The sequence below is a fragment of the Protopterus annectens genome, chromosome 2.part1 (assembly GCF_019279795.1).
Source record: "Protopterus annectens isolate FY-2018-M chromosome 2.part1, PAN1.0, whole genome shotgun sequence".
Taxonomy (NCBI): Eukaryota; Metazoa; Chordata; order Ceratodontiformes; family Protopteridae; genus Protopterus; species Protopterus annectens.
Genome location: NC_056729.1, coordinates 373449136 through 373463827, shown reverse-complemented (window position 1 = coordinate 373463827; position 14692 = coordinate 373449136). Strand labels below are relative to the sequence as shown.

The 14692-nt window shown below is 43.7% G+C and overlaps 1 protein-coding gene across 2 annotated transcripts in view; it reads right to left on the bottom strand.

The window, feature by feature from the left end:
• The window catches only part of SPOCK3 (SPARC (osteonectin), cwcv and kazal like domains proteoglycan 3), a 2692952-nt gene that overhangs the window by 1798087 nt on the left and 880173 nt on the right, over positions 1–14692 (bottom strand). The gene's annotated exons all lie outside the window — the stretch shown is intronic.

Sequence of the window (14692 nt, the reverse complement as noted above, 5' to 3'; positions counted from 1 at the left end):
CATAGATCGCCTCTGAGTAGGCAGTAAGCAACTGAGTAGAGCTGGAGTTTCTTTAGTCGAGCTGCATAGGACATCTATCTGTAGCCCATGATCCTCTTGGTGAGGTACTTTTGGAGTCTCTCCAGTTGCTGCAGGTGTCGGGTAAGGTACATCCCAAAAGGGGCATTGTATTCAATTATGGGCCTGATGAGTGACAAGTAGAGGGGCACAATGACCTCTCTTGATCTAGATGCGAACCCTTTCGTGATAAGGAGGACTATATAGAAGGTCTTTCTAACCACTTTGGCAACGTGATTATCAAAGGAGAGATTACTATCTATGTTGGTCCCCAAATCTCTAATTACTTCTTCCGTACTTTATGGATTACCACCTATGTGGTAATTTGTAGGCACCTTGTTTTTCCCAAAGGGGATGACTATGCACTTTTTAGCATTTAGCTTGAGGCTGTGGCTCTGGCACCAAGCATCCGTCTCTGTGAGACCCTTTTGGAGGATGCTTGTGTCAGCTGGAAATTCGATTATGGCCCCCAGTTTGCAGTCATCTGCGAACTTTGTCAGCCATAATCCCCCCGTGTTAGCCTGAACCTCAGAGAAGTATATAGCGAACAAGAGAGGTCCCACAACTGAGCCCTGTGGGACGCCACTTGTAACTGGTTTGGATTTGGACATGGCACCTGTGAATCTGACCATGTGGGTTCTATCTCTGAGCCAGTTTGCAACCCATCTTGTGATATAGGGGTTGATATTTACGCTGGTAAGCTTATTTATGATGCCCGAGTGGGGTATTGTGTCGAAGGCTTTTGCGAGGTCCAGGTAGGCTGTGTGGACTACCTTGCCCTCATCTATGGCTTTGGTAACTGTTTAAAAGAAATCAACTAGGTTTAAGAGGCAAGATCTGCCCTTAACAAAGCCGAATTGGGTAGGGTCCAGTGTCTGGAGGCTCCCAATGTCTGTGTTTATGAGTTCCATGATAATACGCTCCATAGCTTTACAGACCAGACTAGTCAGGCTTATGGGGCAATAGTTCCCGGGGTCCGTTGTGGCACCACCTTTGTGGAGTGGGACCACTGTAGCTGTACGCCATTCTTTGGGTACATATCCTGTAGTAAGGCTAAGTTTGAACAGTGACTTAATGTGAGGGTTCAGTTCTTCTTGGAGCTCGTGTAAGACACAGCCTGGGACACCATCCGGTCCCATAGATGCTGTGTTTTTTGCTTTGGAGAGGGCAGCTTTCACCTGTGCATCTGTGATGTCAGGGAGGTTACATTCAGTTGGGATAGGCATTTGCTCCTTTGGGGGGGAAGAGGGGAGAAGTTTGCGCTGAATCTGTCTGCCAGGATGTTGGCTATGTCTGTAGGTTCGGTATATTTTGTACCGTTATGCAACAATTCAGAGCATATCTGGAAGTTTCCACCCATGTTCCTGACATAACTAAAGAAGGCCTTGTGATTACCTTTAGTGTCTAGGGCAATTTTTCTTTCGAAACTGGCCATTGATGATTTTATGAGGGATCGAAGTTTCTTGCTAATACTGATCAGAGATGCCTTCCCTTTTTGGGATTTTGCTCTGTCATGTAGTAGCTTCCTCCTTCTGTTGTATAGCTTATTTATGGCCGGGGTCCACCAGACCGGTCTCCTGTTTTTGGAGGAGTGAGTCTTGGTTTTGTTTGGAATAGCACGATCCATGCATTCCTGCAGGTGCTCATAGAATGCATTTGTAAAGGATTCTGCGGATTGGGCTGTATTATCCTCTGGCCCGGGGGCTTTGAAGGATACCACCTCAGTCTTGAGAAGTGCAAAGTTGGCTTTTGAGAAATTCTTTACAGTGATTTCCTTGGCTGGGGGTGGGGACGGGATATGGATGTCCAGGGAAACTTGTTTATGGTCTGATCTTACCAATGAGGGGTTTACCTCTGGTGTGAAACATAGAGTCCCCATGTTGGTGATAACCAGGTCCAATATGTTGTTCCCTCTTGTGGGAGTGGTGACTAGTTGTTCCATCGCATTAGAGTTTATAAATTCAAGGAACTGTTGGGCGAACGTGTTTGGGCTTGAGTAGTTTTCCCAGTCAATGTTTGGGTAGTTGAAGTCACCCAATAACATAGTGTTTGGAGAGACCTTCATATTCTCCAGTGTTCTCTGGAATGCCAAGTGGGGTTCCTGTAATAGGGAGGGTGTTCTGTAGCAGGCTACAAACTGAAAGGCAGTTTTGCCCGCTGTTAGTTGCACATGGATGGTTTCTGATGCTTCGTGCAGTGCCACTAACCTGGAGGTGTAGGTATCTTTGATGAATATAGATACTCCCCCTCCTTTTGTGCTTCGGTCCGAGTTTTGGGGCCGAAACGCATGGCATGAGTTATAACCTGGTAGTACTGGGGTGCTCTCAGGAGCCTTGAACCAGGTTTTTGTTACTGCACAGACATCGATTTTCTCCATACTGAGGAGAGCCTCGAGTGCGTGCATCTTGAGGTTTAGACTTCTGGCAATGAGTAGCATTACCTTTAGTTTTTTTATCCTTGGGTTGTCTATGGAGGTGGTTTTGTCCTTTGAGCCTTGCCTAAAAAAGGCACTATGGGGGTGGCAAGAGCCTTGGCCAGTATACGAAAGCCAATGGGTGACAGGTGCAAGCCGTCCCTAGCGAAGCAATGTGGCTTGTCGAGCATGTCATCCCAGGCTGACAGACACTGGATCCCCTTTGAATGACACCAATACTTTAGCCAATTGTTGAAACTGATCATTTTGTCTTTATACTGTGACATCATTCTTGGTGAGGGCAAGATGCTACTCAAGGTCAGGGTCATACCAGCCTGGGCTACATGGTCAGAGAGCTCCTCTATGTCTCTTTTCATGTAGTCCAGGGAGGTATGTCTCAGGTCATTCATACCAGCATGGACAATGACGGAGTCATACTTGTACTTGCTGTGGAGTGACCTGAGTGCTTGTGTTATGTGGCGGATCCTGGCAGCCGACAGGCAGCTTACAGTGACCTTCTCCTTGTTCAGTCTGGTGAGCGGGACGTCAGTGTGCCAGACAATAGAGTCCCCTATAACAAGTGTATTTGGTGTGTTGTTTGGCCTTAAGGGCTGTGACTGTGAGGCACACTGATTTTGTGAGATATGTGATTCATGGGTATTGTTGAGGGGTTGCTGTTGCTTGGAAATCTGCTTAGGAGGTCTTTGCTGTTTAGGCAGATTTTTACTAAGAGCCTCCGAGTATGTTTTTGTGTGTTTATGTGTTGGGTATGCAGATGCAATAGGTCTGTGTGAGACTGGATTTGTGGTGTGGGTGGTTACCTTTTCCTCCTGACTGACTGTGCCAGTCTTGGGTTGAGAGAGCTCTGCCTCCAGTTTGGCTGTGTAACTGCATCTCTCACATGTATTAGAGTTTGTTGGAAGGAGGAGAGGGTTGTCTGTGTACATAAGGCAATTGTAACATTGCCTCAAAATTCCCTGATTCACCAGCTGGACTGGAGAGTAACCTTGAAATTGACCCTTGGACATACCAGATTAGTATAGGGAACTGTTTTTTTACTAATCAGATTAGGGAAGGGAACTGATTTTTCACTTGATCAGGAAGGACCAATCGGGAGCCTAATACTTATGAGAAGTCAAGGAGGGTGTAGTGTTTTAGTTAGTTAGTGTTTCCTTATAAGAGCTGAGCAAGTGCAGGGCTTTAGAAAGAGAAGAGAGTGATTATTTTGAGAGTTTGAACAGTTCTAAGGGAAAAAGTGAAGAGCAGACTTTGTGGAGCCTGGAATACTTTAAACCTGTTTAGGCGGCGCTGCCCGACGCTGCTCAGTGCGCAAAACTGCGCAAAAAGACAGTTGTAGGGTTTTAAGAGAGAGAGAGATCAAGGAGTTTAGAATTGACCCAAAATGGCTAATAAAACTACAGCTTCTAGGTGGTAATTACTCCTCCAGGGACAGGCAGGCTGTTCAGTGTTAACCAATCCCACTGATGAACACAGAGACTTCCCTTTAGCCCAAGCAAGCACTGGCCTTCTAGAAACTTCCAAACAGTTCAGAACAGCAAATCTGTAACTGAACTTTCGTAACTTTCAGAAAGTGGGAAAAAAAGCAAGATTTTTTTTGTTTTTTTTTTCTTTTTGTTGTAGTTTAAATGTAGCAGAGATACACAAGCAGCAAAATAATCACAACAGTGCAATAAATGACCCCACACTTGAGTGCTAGGCCAAAATCAGGTAAAATGCAGTTTTTAGAGAAAAAAACGATTTTAAATTAAGTGCAACACCGGAAATGCAGTAAACAGGCTCTAGATTGCTCCAAGTACTGTTACTGTTACAGATATAAACTTTAGCAAGCCGGAAAATGCCAAAAAGTAGGCGGCAAAGCAGTAAAACTTAACAAAAAATCAGAAGAAAATACTTAAAATCACAAAAGTGGCTCCTTTTCTTCTCTCAGCGTTTTCTCCCCTTGGTAGGTGCTTCAGCAACAACTAGCAAGCCCATGTGTAGAACAGCAACAGTACATAAAAATTAAATGAAGGAACCCCTTTACTTTTTTTTAAATCCAAGTAGAGCTAATCGTAGGTGTGCAGGTGTGCCCATCACTTAGCTATGGTTAAAGCAGCTTAAAATGATTAAGAGGATAACAAGGAAGATATATGCAAATGAAGCAGCACAGCAAGTGTAGTGGGCAGAGTATTTGCCTAATGAGCAGGCATTCCTGCTTTGAGTCCCACAGCAGCACAGCCTATTTTACATGGCAAAGCACGTTATAACCAATATTTTTGTTGCAAAACCCACTAAATAACATATATTTATGAACTGGAGTACTGCAGGAAATGCACATGTGAAGTGTCAGTGTCATAATGAATAAGGCACTAGTAAGCAGGTTTAAGCACAAATAAGCAGTAGTAAGCATATGTAAGCAAAAGTAAGCATGTTTAAGTGTGTTTGCATGAGGGTAAGCACTGCCTACACAGACTAAGCCATTTAGAAGCTAACTGAGTGTAAGAAACTGTAACCGGAAGTTAGCAGTGCTTAGCTCCACTCAAACCTGCTTACAACTGCTTTAAAGTGCCTTAATCACTCTGTATCCAATGACCCGTGTTCTGCACAGCAACAAAATAAACAGCCTCTGGAAGGTTCAAAGCCAGGACCCTGCACACTACAGTCACAGTAGTTAACAAATATGCCATCATACCACTACCTAAGATTAAGGTTTCTTCAAGCAAATTCTCACCATAAGAAAATCAAACTGAACATGTGAAATGAATCCATGTACAGTGTGATATTGTATAACCTGCTACATAACATAAATATGTGAAATGGAGTACTGCAGTAAGGCCAGATGTGAGGTGTTATTGTCATAAAGTGTTGAAGTCCCCAAGACCTCATACAGTGTATGTACACATGAATAACAGATACCAGACACAGATATAACATGTAATAAATAATAAATCAATGTCAAAAGGAAAATATAATGCTAGTTAAATATTAAGCAATGCAAAATATTGCACAGCTCAAATTATGTGGTGCAAGCAATGTGTAGGCCGACTAACTCAATCTGCCCAGTGGTATACCCCTTTAAGCAATGTCAACATTAGGCAAGCAGGTGTGCCCATAGCTTAGCCTTTTCAAAACCGTCCAATCACAGGAAAGTGTGGGAAATCGGGCATATTTAAACCCCTCAGACACCAATAATTCCCATAACTGGTTGCAGTTCCCTACTGTAGGCAGAATGGCTGGAGTTGGGGAAGGCATTTGATTTAGAGTGCAGAGCTGGGGCACCCAGGTGTCCAGATTCATGGTATGGCTCCTGGTAAAACACCATGAAGAGAGACTACTGGAGGGCCAGTACCAGTGCTCTAAGTATAAAGTGGAGGCCTAGGACAGTCTCGCCCGTGACCTCACTAGTGCCACTGGTATCCCCCGCACTGGTGAGCAGGTCAGGCATCACCATGATGACATGAAGCAGCAGAGGGGTGATCTCTTGGAGCAGTGGATCCAAGAATCAAGGCAGATGGCCGATGCCCCAGCACTGAGTATATACCCATTCTACTAAGTAGATAACGATTGCCTAGCTTGTGTATACTATGTATAGGTAATGGCTAAATATCACTGTATTTCCCTGACAGCTGCAGATCAGTGGGCTGTGAACCAGCAAGCCCATGCTGCTAGGCTGCAAAGGCTGTGTCGAGAGGCAGGTTAGTAATAATCTTGCATGTACTGTCATAAGAAAAAAATCTAACAGTTCTAGAAAGTGTTGTACCAGTATAAAAATGCATTGTGTATGGGATGTGCTGAATAAACCAGACAATATGTCAGGAAGACTGTGATATAGGTTGTGTGTAAATAAAGGTGTAATATCTTGTGACTAAAAGTATAACCCCTGGAGTGCTTGTGTACATTCTGCTTTCATATGTTGTTATTGTGTTGCATTCTATAAATGGTACTGTTGTAATAAGCAGTGTTACCCACACTGCTGAACACAGATAAAATGTGTAGGAAGTTCAGTATAACAATGTTGGAAGCCTCAAGAAGTCAGTCATATAGAACAACGGAGGGAGACTTAGAAACCATTGAAATGCTTCACAGCATTTGCCTGATAGCACAGTGTACTGTGATGTCACCTGTAATATTTTTACCACGCACAGCAGGGGTTTGAATCCCGGGACTGGTAGTAAGTTGTATGTATAACCATAACCCACAAATGTACAGAGTTTGTGAGAATGTTCAGATAGAACGCTGTATGCATAATTAGACCCACCAACTGTACAGACTTTGCTAGAATGTTCAGATAGTACGCTGCAAGCATAATCATAACCATGAACTGTACAGACTATGGCAGAATGTTCAGGTAGTAAACTGTATGCAGTCATATGCCTCAACTGTTCTGATCTGTCCAGCATGTCCAGATAAATTGCCTATATCTGCTGCCCAGTAACCAGTTCCCCTGACAAATCAGTGAGATGATCCAAGAAACGCAGGCAGCTTATACTGACATATAATAGATAGTGGGACCTGAACGTAAAAAGAGAATGCACATGAAAGCAAACCTGTCATTGTAGCATCTCACCCAAAGTGTATGACAACTATTCCAAAATGTGTCACATTAACACCTGCATCCTGTCAAGCCTTGATCAGAGTGTGTGTGCAATAACGGATTGTTAGGTATGTGTATAACATCAACATGGAATCTGGGAGTATGTGTAGTATTCGTCAGGTAGTGTTAACAAATTTTTCTCCACAGCTATAACAGATAAGAGGTGTAGACTGTAGTTACAACATAGTTCAGTCATATACTTGTCTACAAGCATGGAATCTGGGAGTATGTGTAGAATCTGTCAGGTAGTGTTAACAAAGATGTTCCCCAAAGCTATCACAGGTAAGAGGTGTAGACTATAGGTAGAACACGGTTCACTTATATACTTGTCTACAAGCATGGAATCTGGGAGTATGTGTAGAGTTTATCAGGTAGTGTTAACAAAGTTCCGTCCACAGCTATAACAGGTAAGAGGTGTAGACTGCAGTTACAACACAGTTCACTCATATACTTGTCCACAAGTATGGAATCTGGGAGTGTGTGTAGAATCTGTCAGGTAGTGTTAACAAAGTTCCCTACACAGCTATAACAGGTAAGAGATGTAGACTGTAGTTACAACACAGTTCACTCATATACTTGTCTACAAGCATGGAATCTGGGAGTATGTGAAGAATCTGTCAGGTAGTGTTAAAATTATTTTCTCAACAGCTATAACAGGTAAGAGGCGTAGACTATACGTAAGACACAGTCCATGTATATACTAATCTACAAACATACCATTGTACAAAGTAAGGACATTGGGTAGTGTAATAACACATGTAAGGGACAGATCACTGTAGTGACTAAGAAAGTTGTGAAAACTGCAGGGATATATTAGTTCTGATCTCTCTCTCTCTCTCTCACCCCCACCATATTTGCAACAATAACCTAATTACACAACTAAATGGGTATGTGTACACTCTAATCTTTTGTTGGGGCATATGTCCTATTGGTTTATAAATATTCACATTTGGTTCTATGCATGTGCCATGTTAATATATTCCCATATTGATGGCCTGTTGCCATCAATGAAACCTGCATACTGTTGTAATGGCCACTGTTGTCCCATATATGCATGTGTTCTGCTCACCCTGCAACTGTTGTAAATCTGGTATCTAGGGTTAATGGAAATAGCTATGCATGCTGTTATAACTAATCCTGAATGCTGTTGACTATTACTACCCGATATCTGTCCTAAAACGACAACAACATAGCTCATATGGGAAGGCAGGTCCCAGCGGACCCACCTGTCACACCTCAGCTGGCAATGGCACCGGGCACCAGCACATCTGGGGCCCAGCCTGGGACCTCCTCCTCCATTGGCCCTGTACCACCTTCGGGTGGAAATGCCTCAGGGGAAGGGGCTCAGCCCCCTCCTGGGAGTGGGGGCAGACAGGTATCTGTCACCCATCATCAGATCCAGGACATGGTACGTAGGGAGCTCAACAGGGAGATTCGAGACCAGCTACGCAAGCTTCTGGGCCGCGTGGTGCAATTAGAGGGTGAGCCTGCACCTCCTGTCCAGCCCCCAGCACAGCCCCCTTGAGGCCGTGAAGGTGCAGTGGTGACTGCCTATGGGTGGGGACCTCAATCCCACTGTTTCCGTTTGGGGGCTAATGGGCTTGCAACTTCCAAATACCCCTCCCTGTCCAAGGTGTTTACCCCCCATGTATCATACACCACCCCTGTATGCGTCTTGTTTGTCTTGTATGTTAATCTACTCAATCTACCTCCCCAAATATACCTAGCACCCCTCCCCAACATCCCACTCACACCTGAAAAAAAAAATGTCAATCTGTTTCCACAAAAAAATATTGCCCCATACATAGCTGTCCATTTAACACACGTGTCCACTGGACAAAGGTAATCCGGTTTAATTAGCATCACAACAAATTACTGTTGTCCTCACCCCCACCCAGGGGTTTGAGTGTCCAAATCTACCTCCAAATTCAGTGTATATGCACAGCTGTTGCTGTAGAAGAAATGGGCAGCTATGGACCTTCCCTACACCCTTCCTGCACATCCCTGGCTATTTTCCCTACTGTCTTTCCCTCTTTGTGCCCCTTTTTTCACCACTTTCCTATCAACCCCTTTTTCTTTACTTTTAAAGAAATTAGCATGGGGGAAATTAGGAATAAGCACCTTTGAGCAGCAGTAAGCGGGTTTAAGCCTGTTTGCAGGGGGGTGAGCACTGCCTATACAGGTTAAGCAATTCAGAATCTAACAGAGTAATCTAACAGAGTAAAAGAAACTGTAACCTGTAGCTAGCAGTGCTTAGCTCCGCACAAACCCACTTGCAACTGCTTTGAAGTGCCTTAATCACTCTGTATCCAATGGTCTGTGTTCTGTCCAGCAACAAAATAAACAGCCTCTGAAAAGCTCAAACCCAGGACCCTGCACATCATAGACGAAGTGATTTACCACTAAGCCGTGCCAGATATACATAAATGTGATGTTTTCAGAAACATATTATCCAGCCCCGTGAGGCAACAGCACAGAGAATGTATACAAACATCTAGACGTAAACAGATACAACATATCTATATATGTCAAGATATATATATATATATATATATATATATATATATATATATATATATATATATATATGTGTATATTTAGAAATATATACATATATATATAAATATACGTGAACAAATATACATGCAAATGCCTACATCAAGACATATATATGTCTACACCTATATGCCTACATATACACAGCAGGGTACATATATCTACACAGATATATATCCATGTAGGTATATACGGGCATAGTTATATATATGTAAGCAGATATATATATCTGTATAGGTATATGTGGTCATACAATGGTAGATTAACAAAAACAAATATGTCAACATGCACCGTTAATGGGTTTGAGAGGCCCCAAACAATGTACGAATAGGCATACCCACCCCCCCACCCCCACAGCCAAATACGTCCACCCTGCAATACACTACCAAGTATTGCAAATTCCATAACCAGGACCTGACATGACTTGGGCACAAGAAGTTAACATGGCAGGCTGGTATTGGTAACATATCATGCAGTACAGTCTGGCTCCCATAGGAAATATAAAATGTGGAAGCTATCAACATCCCCAGGCTACATATACACAGACACATATATGCAGATATAGATATACACATATATATATATATATATATATATATATATATATATATATATATTTACATATATACAGATATACATGTGACTACACATACACACGCAGATATATGTACAGTAAGATACATATGTAGAAGGTGCACAAAATATCTATCAGCCATTATGCCTACAGTTCACACCTGAACACCTGGACACTGTATGGGCCACCCATACAAATGACAATCATTGCCTGCAACATATACCCACTGAGAGGTCATAGGACAAAAAAGCACACACAGGGTTGCAGAAATGGTAAACTTTTATTTGTGTACTATTACAGTTCTATATACTATTGCTACTGTAATTGGGATTGTCTTCACAGACATGGTGTGTGTGTGAGGTCACATCTGCTTTCCACATGTGTGCCATTGGCTACTGACAGACATCCTAAGGGCATCATAGTAAAGTACCGCTGCTAGCATGTACTGACCCTGTCGACTGCAGCAGAGATATTGACCAATATGTCTGGACATTCTGACATACTCTGTACAGTCCAGAGGTATACACAGAACCCATTAGTGCAAAACATGTGTACCATGACTGACAAAAATGGATGTTAACAGCCATGTAGATGGGTATAACACATAACGAATGGTATACATATGCCGCAATAGGTTATGCATTCACACACCCCTTTCTGGCCTGACACATAATAACCACTGGTACAGGGGTACCATGGCCACATACTACCCCCTAGATATTTACATACATCTGTACCGCATCCCACTGCTCTGTCTGACATACATGACTGTTAAGGGAGGCCCAGCAGCAGTACCTTTGGCAAGTATATGCACATGACATCTCACTGGTTAAGTACACTAAGCTGCTAGGCATGTAAAAATGCACTGTGCAGGCTACAGGCAGACTGGCTCAACACTTGGCTACATCTCCTATGGGGAAATGCACATGAGCCTGCATATATAGCAGGCTGTACAGGCATGTCAGAGCACAGGGTAAGATACACCTGTGTGAAAGGAATAACCACAACCAATGAGAACACAGCCACAGCCACATATGGCAAGCTAGCATGATATTACAGTATATGTACTATCTGTTCGACACCATCCTCATATGTGCCACTCACACACTAACCCTAAATATGCTGGCCCGCTACACAGTTTGATCTGATGGCTGACTGTGGTATGGTACATGTGTGTATATGGCCCTACAAATCTGTAAGCCAGTATGGTAACATACAGAGGAGCAGCATGTAATATCAGACAGGATGGGACCTAGGACGATGACAACTACCACAGTCTGTACACAGGCCAAGGTACATATTAAAAATACACACACTGTTGACATTCACCATAAGTACACATACCTCAGTACTGTATAAACAACCACAGTATGTCCAAATTATGTCATCAAATATAACCCCTACTGTACATAACATGTGTAGCAGTCTGATATCTCATTGGCTTGTTATCAGAATTGATGACACTGATTAAGGTGTACAGCACATATGCACCTCTTAATGCATGACATATGTACAAGGTTGACTGAGTTGTGGTTGGAAGCACATAGACAGGGCCACTATTGACACATTGCTGTGATAACATCATACATTTACTGTTGTAACAGGGTTTGTTGCAACATATGTCCTATGAGGGATATGAAGTCAGTAACTGTCATGGCTTTCACCATCTACAGACTGCAGTCCTCACACTACCTTCTGCAGTTCACTGATACATGTTTTGTGGGTAACACATGACACCAAAGGCATCACACACTGCCCAGTCTGCAGATGACCCTTCAGATGGGAAGTCATCATAAACATAGAACTGACATGGCAGGTATTAAAACCTGTAGGACAGCCATATCCACACACACAATGTTAAATCAACATTACTCCACATGCAGTATAGCAGCACTTACAGTCTGTAGTCAGGTCAGGCACATCCCCCTCCTGTGTGTTGCCCTGTTTCCACAGTGTATGTTGTTAGAGGTAAATCCCCAATGCATCTGAGATGCTGTCTGCCAAGCAAAGATCTAGTTCCTGCTCACAATGAATGAAAAGGGCCAAAACCAACATGATGTTCCTAGATATTGGAGTGTGTTTCCATGCAATTGGCTATGGGAATGTTACAACAGCTGTTCCACATGGACTCAGTTGGGGAGGGCTATAATTCATGCAGAGGCCATCAGCTGATCATGAGCATTACCTAAAATACCCATGCTGCTGCCTAAAAAAAGCAGGTATAGGCCTCCACATTCACCAGTGAGGGAGTGAGAGAGGCAGAGAGAGGCATCAAGTCAGGGAGGGGTGGGAGAGTAAAACCTAAGTATGTTTGTGTCACAAACCTACCAGCACAGGGTATCAAACCCCTGATGACTATGTAGTGCTATCACAGTCCTATGCAGTTCTTGGATGCGCCACATAGGTTACGTGTTGTGGAGTCTGCAGAACATATATGTGATGGTGAGTGACATCTGCAGCAGGGATATGGTAGGTATATGGTAGGTGATGTACCCTTGCCTGTCCACATGAACAGATGCCAGCATCAACACAGCCACACTCTCACAGGGATGCACACACATTGACACACTTGGCAGGGCATGGATACAGCTCATCCCTCGTGAGACTGCCACAACACATTAATGTGCAGGTATCACATGCACCACATGGGTCATACAGAGGTTATATGTGCAAAGGGTATGGTGAGGTGTCTGACATCAAACAGCATGCTTCTATATGCCACTGGGGGTTGTAGTGAGTGTGGATGTGATCATACACATCAGACAGCACACACACAAACACACAGGGTGCCAGTACTGACATGCATGGGTGCATTTCTGCATGGGTATGTGGTGGTCGACTGTGCCAGACGGCTATACAAGGCTAGGTGATGGGTATACCTTGACATTAGGCCACATGACAATGGTCTGCATTGTGGCTCAGGCCTGTGGTTTCTGCATCTGCTCACATAGGTGGGTATTGTATCCACCATCCAGTCACCTGGGTGGCTACTGCGTGTGGGCAATGCTGTGCATCACTTGCCATGTATGTGTTCCCTAGTCCATGACATGGAAGGTGTCTGGGATATGCACACCTCCCACATGCATGTACAGTGAAATGTGCAACTGTACCTGAGGTGTTGAGCCCATGTTGTGTACACAGATTATCATCAAATGTGACAGTCTTGGCCACCTGTGCCAGGAACTAGTAATGGACAGCAGGTTAACCCTGCTCCTACATTGGTAGCATGCATAGTGATATTCACGGTGTCAGTGGCATCTGTCCATACAGGGCATGTTTTCAGGCATGGTATGTCCTTTGTGGGTCACATGTGATGGCACCACAGGTATTGCAGGTGTCCAGTGGGGAACATGGGGAAGGTGCACTGTCTGCATGTATGTGCCTATTGGACAGATGGACAGGGTGCCATGCCCTCTGTAGGCCACTGCAATCACTCCATAGTTACTATCAGTCACCAGTATGCAGTGTACTACACATATATTGGCTGCTGCCTCAGCGTGTGTGTGTGTGTGTGTGTGTGTGTGTGTGTGTGTGTGTGTGTGTGTGTGTGTGTGTGTGTGTGTTTGTATGTGACATATATTGAGAGTGTGCCCTGGGTATTACTGGGGTTGCGAACTGTGATTGCCTGGCCATGTTACATGTATGGTTATGGATTTGCACTCCAGCCTCTTGGCTATTTCACATCTGTTATCCCTGTACAGTGGACATTGTGATATAGGGCCACCATAAAAGACATTTGCAAAACCTGCCAAACATTGGGCCCAGGTGTCACACACTCACCTCCACACAGGATACAAGTTACAAACACACACACACACCTATCATGTCTGGGAGTTGAACCCCTACCTAACTAGTTTATTACACTACAGCACTACACAGTTATAGTACATGCCACTGAGACTACTAGAGTACTACTACCTCAAAGGTGTATTTCACATTGGATGACATCAGCAGGACTGCCAAAGTAGGCCATTGGACATGTACTCAGTGTGACTAGCCTAAAATGCATTGCCCCCCACACAGACATTAAAACACACACAAAATATGCACAACTGACATGTGGGTATAGAACCCCTAACAGAGGTCTATATCACACTACAGTATGGAACTGTTACAGAATGCACCACAAGGATTAATAAAGACCTCTTTCCCCAAAGGTGTATTTCACATTGGATGACATCAGCAGGACTGCCAAAGTAGGCCATTGGACATGTACTGAGTGTGACTAGCCTAAAATGCATTGCTCCCTACAAAGACATTGAAACACACACAAAACATCCACAACTGACATGCATGGGTATAGAACACCTAGCAGAGATCTATATCACACTACCCCAGTACACAGATATGGCACACGGTACAGAGATTGGGCTACATACTTCTCAGATGTGTATTTATAGATGGATGACATCAGCAGCCTTGCCAAAGTACAGCATACAAATTGTATGGAGTGTGACTACCCTAAAAAGCATTGCTTTCTACACAGACAGACACACAC